The 5,581-nt window shown below is 42.9% G+C and overlaps 1 pseudogene; it reads right to left on the minus strand.

Annotated features, from left to right (window-relative positions):
• Positions 1-3,977: 3,977 nt before the first annotated feature.
• Positions 3,978-5,073, minus strand: LOC132483006 (transcription elongation factor A N-terminal and central domain-containing protein-like; annotated as a pseudogene).
• Between the last annotated feature and the right edge of the window lie 508 nt (positions 5,074-5,581).

Here is a 5,581-nt window from a genome sequence, read left to right on the forward strand (position 1 = left end):
CCGCAACGGGAGAGGCCGCAGCAGTGAGAGGCCCGCGTACCACAAAAAAAAAAAAAAAAAAAAAAAGAAAAGAAAAAGAAAAGAAAGAAAGCACACATTTATGAAATATAAATTTTATCTCACCTGGGAGCCTTTATAAGGAAATGAACACCGAAAGAAACAGTTGCCTGGGTGTTTCTATACTAGGTTTGATGAAGAATGGAAAGTTGTGGGAAAATGTGAAGGGACAAAGAGTATGAGCTAAGGGTAGTCAAGTGGGGGAGACCCAGCAAGACCTGTTCACTGCGATTCCCTCCAGCATCCCTCCATCTGCAGAGATAAGGAGGCTCCTTTCCTCGGTCTGGGGAGGGCACCTCTCACTTGAGGGTCTTATGACCTACCTCAGGGGAAGGTCAGTGAGGCCCTCCTGCACCTATAGTTTCTCAAATTCCTTCAGCTTAAAATATTCACTATGCCAAAGTGCCAGATTTGGGGGTAGTGTGTCCTCACCCCCATCACCAAGGACTTTGTCAGCTATATGGATGCAGGGAGACCAGTCTTTGTGTACTCTTGTTTAAAACCAGTTAAATGACATTTGGACCATTGCTACAGCCACCTAAACTGGTGTCCCACCTAAACTGGCATCTGTTCTTGCTTCCCTCCTCATCTAACTTAACACAACAGCCAGAGGGATGCTTCCTAAAGGTCATTCAAGTCTTATCACTACCAACCCCTTGGCTTCCATGGCTTCCTATCAGGCTTGGAAAAATCCCAAAGTCCTTATCATGACGAACAAGGGCGCTCATGAACCCGATGGCTCTTGGGCTTCACGTTCATCATTCTTCCCCTATGTCACTGTGCTTCAGCTCTGGTGGACTCTTGCTGTGCCTTGTCTGTGTCAGGCACCCTCCCATCCTGGGGTCTTTGTACTTGCTGTTCTTGTCAAAATGATTTTAAATGAAATGAAAGATACTTTACCTCATGAGCACTTAAAAAACAAACAAACAAAAAAAAAACAACTTTCTTTTTAGGAGATAAGCATAGGATATAAAAGAATCATTATCTATACTTAGAAAATGTAGTGCTTTCTCATTGACTAAAAGAAACAAAAAACAACCAGATTACTATTTTCCTACCTATAGTTGCAAAAGTCACTGACAAAGTTGATACGAAATGAGGAAGACTACCCAGATTTTTACATCTTGGAGCATAAAGGAATTTCCATTTCAAGGGCTTTTATTTGTCTGCAAATTTAGTTTGCCAGAACAAATAAAAACTACCAAAAAACACACACCCCAAAACACACCCAAAAACCCTAAACCAAAAAACAAACACTGACATGAACTAATCACACATGGTATTCATGTGCTGTGCTCTTTTATAACCACTGAATATTTTTTTTTTTTTTTTTTTTTTTTTTTTTTTTTTTTTTTGCTGTACGCGGGCCTCTCACTGCTGTGGCCTCTCCCGTTGCGGAGCACAGGCTCCGGACACACAGGCCCCGCGGCCATGGCTCGCGGGCCCAGCCGCTCCGCGGCACGTGGGATCCTCCGGGACCGGGGCACGAACCCGTGTCCCCTGCATCGGCAGGCGGACTCTCAACCACTGCGCCACCAGGGAGGCCCCACTGAATAGTTTTTAAGATCATTCCAAGTCACATGAAACCTCACTTTGTGAAACTTGAAGTTTTAGGTGACTTTGCAAGTTTTTCTTTAAAAGACTGTTACATCATAATAGGCAGCCCTGGGAAGACACAGATACAAAGGTATCAAAATAGAATTGATAATTAATGGCCTCAAGCCCATTTCTTCAAAACCATTTGAAAACACGAACGTATTTTCATTTCCTGCACCTTTGAGGGAATTCTGTCATGAGGCAGGTAAACTGTACATTACATCAGAGCTCTAGCAAAGGGGCTTAGGATACTGAGGGGAAAAGAACTGGTGAAAATGTGTAGTTTTGGAGACAACTCACAAACTATAGTTAAAACTATAAAAATTAAAATCCTATGAATTTTTAAAAAAGAAAAAAAATCACACGGAATCCTTGTTGTGTTTAAACATTATACAGAATGGTTAAACACTGTTTACAAAGGCCTCCAAGAAGTAATTTCCTCTTCGTTTATTAGAGAAACGTTGGTAGATTCAAAGGCTGAGGCAATGGAATTCCTCTGAGAGGTTAATGCCAGTTTTTACAAAAACAAAATTGGAAATTCAGACCTAAAGGGGTTCAGAGTGTGCCACTCCCAAAATACAATGGCATGAGGATCATTCGGACCTGAAAGCAAATGAGAAAAAGTAAACACAGGATGAGCTCTCTGCCTTCCCCATACCTACCTGAAAACAGAACACAAATTCCCCTTGTGAATTCCCTACCAGGAAGGGGCTAACAACCTCATCACAGGAGGCAAGATGGCACTCGAGAAAGAGTCTACACAAACAAACCTTGCTAAATGACCATTATCTGCCATTAGTTCCCCCCCACACACACACACTAATTTACCTTCCCAGAGTTTGCTGCCACTAAAAGCCTAAAGCCCTTTTCCTTTGTCTTGTTACTTCTCTACAAACATACTATTGTTTCTTAAAATGCTATATAAGCCCAAGTTCTAACCATCCCTATGAGTTATGCATCACCGAATTTCTCCTGCATGTATGCTTGCTACTTTTCTCTTGTTAATCTGTCTTTTGCCAGTCTAATTTTCAGGGTCCCAGCTACAGAAGACCCTTGAGGGAGTCACCTCCCCTACAGACCTAACTCTTGATAACATGAAGATTCCCTAACATCAGAAACCTAATGTCACAAAGAATTTATAAACCCTGGAGAACTTGTGTGAAGGAAAAAAATACATGACTCCTTTGACTGAGCAAGAGGACTGGAAACAAAATTCTAACTGTGGTATTAGTCATTGGTAATTTTCAGGGTTCAAGGAAGACCTGTAAATTGAGAAAAGAGAGGGGAAAATAACAAAGTTCTTGTTCTCCAATGTTAGAGCTTGAAGACACTATTCATTTAGTCCCACAACTCCAGGACTGTATTTCTCAGAAATCAATACTGAAGCGGTCTCAGACAGGGAACTGGAAGGAAGAAAATCCGGCAGCAGTTCAAGTTTGACTATTTTATGGTGTGTCACCGGGGCGAGTCATGGTACCTCTGTGGACTTTTCCTCAACTGTGAAGTGTATAGAATAACTTTCTTTTCTTAAAGGTGACAAAAGGATCAAGTGAGAGCCTATGGATGAGTAATTCTCAACTCTGCATCTTAAAATAACTTGAGGAATTAAAACCAAAATGTTTATGCCTGGGCTGCATCCCATAGATCCAGATGTAGTTGTCCCAGGGTGGGTCCTCAGCACTGTGTTTTCAAAGCTCTCCAGGTCCTGCTAATATGCAGCCAGTGCTGGGAACTACAGGCCTATTGCAGAAGCAGCACTTCTCCAATGACCTTGAACAGGATTTCTTGAGGATCCTGCCAAAATGCAGATGCAGATTCAGCAGCATGGGGCTGGAGAGTCTGCATGTCTAACGGGCCCCTAGGTTATGCTGAGCTGCTCCCAAACATACTCAGAGTACAGTAAAGTACTAAGTAGCCACTAAGCATGATGCAAAGAGGCATCCACTCTCTCTCCCAAAACTATCAACTTTTAGTGACAGTGGTGTGAGCTTCAGCAAACAACCTTCTTTCCTTCTTCATAGGATAGTTTTGAGAATAGTGTGTATAACTCACTACTATATATAAAATAGTTAACAACAAGGACCTACTGTATAGCGCTGGAAACTATACTCAGTATCTTGTAAAAACCTATAATGGAAAAGAATCTGAAAAAGAATATACATATATGTTTCCATTATAGATTATTTTACATATATATAAATTAACTATACCTCAATTTAAAAAAAAAAAGAATAGCGTGTACAAGATTTAAAAAACAAGCATAAAAGGGTGGCATGAATAAAAGGGATCACTCCAGTTATCTGTTAAGAGAACATTTATTATAGTTACAAGCACTCCCACTTGCTATGGTACCACTGCTCCCCACATTCATTGCAGATTACATAGGTCATCATTTCTTCATCTGGGTTGGAATTCTGCACCCAACTTGGAAGGAAGAGTGTCCCTCTGGCGATGACAGTGAGCTGGCAATTGAATTTCTCGCAGCATTGGCACTTTATTTTCTTGGTCAGTGTGGCCTCCACCACTTGGGGCAGGTAATGTTCCCGTATGCCAGATTCCGTGTAGGAGGCTCTCAACTGCTTCAGTTCGTGGCTGACCATTTCCATGGCGGTCACTTCGGCAAATTCCCTTGGAGACATGGTCCCAGGGAGCAAGTTTTGCTGTAAGCGAGACTTGTTGGGGGGGTTGATTGGCAACTTTGCTTCGGATGCAAGTTTTATATTTTTTGAGGTTATTGGAGTGAAGGGTAAAAATGTGCTCTTCAATTTCTCATGCAAAGTTGTGCCACAGATCGGCTCCGGGCTGCTCTGTGCAAGGACTAGTTAGAGCTTCATACACCAGCTCTGTGCATTTGGCTCTCACAGGTGCTGCAGGATCTGGCTGCTCACTCGCTCTCTCGTCGGGGGATTGAGGGTCACCGGCCCTGAGATGAGCTGTCTTAGGCTCCACTCCACCAGGGCTATTTTCTGGCATGATCCTTTCAACAGCTCCTGCAACATCCTGGGATGCGTGCAGAGAATAACAGCGGGAGCTGCGCTGTATCTCATCCTGATTTGGGTCAGGAGAAAGTCCTTGATTTTCTTCTTTATTTCCACCTGGAAGAAATAGTTTAGGGCTGCCACCGTGGCAGAGCTTTCCATTCTGACAGCAAACGCTTGGCTTTCTTTTTCAAAGCCGCCGTGGGGCAGTTTTTGAGGACTCTGTACACAGCCCTGACCACATCCATCTCCTGGAGATGCTCTGAAGGCACACGCAGAGTTTCTAGCTCAGTAAGGTGGTTGCTGAGATCCTCAAAATTCCTTTTAGACATCAGTTGCTCAATAAGGGAAGCTCTGGCAGCTATCTGCTTCTTGTCAGACATCTTGTTACAGCTGCAAAGAAAAAAGAGGTTTCTGTTTTCTCAAGCTTGTGTTTGCCAGGCGCAGATTCCTGATAGAAACACAGTGCTCTCTGCCAGTTACCTGTGCAGAGAAAGAGTCTGTAATAAAAATGGGTGCAATGTATTATGTTGCAGTTGTTCAGTCAGGGACGAAAATGAGTCCAACACATGAGATGTATGTGTTAAAGCACAGTGGTAGAGGGCTGTTGCTCGCTCAGGCAAAACAGCAAAGCCCTCAGTCCACTATGGCGTATTTATTTAAGCTTTATCTAATACAAAAAGGTTCTTTTTAGCACAGGCTGTGTCGTCCTTGAACATCTAAGCAATGCACCTCCTTATTTTCTTATGTTCCCAATTATACCAAGGACATGCGTGGATCAGTGCCCAGAACAATCAGTACTGCTTGCAGTCCTGAAACATTCTCACGCACCCAGCTTGCTAGGTGAGCAGATTCTTGGGTCACGTCTCTTCCCATGTCCTCAGTTATCCTTCTACAGTATTAGAAAATGCAATCTGCAGTGTAGTATGGTTTAGCCTCAAAAGTCTGAT

Source organism: Mesoplodon densirostris, assembly GCF_025265405.1.
Source record: "Mesoplodon densirostris isolate mMesDen1 chromosome Y unlocalized genomic scaffold, mMesDen1 primary haplotype SUPER_Y_unloc_2, whole genome shotgun sequence".
In the NCBI taxonomy this organism is placed as follows: domain Eukaryota; kingdom Metazoa; phylum Chordata; class Mammalia; order Artiodactyla; family Ziphiidae; genus Mesoplodon; species Mesoplodon densirostris.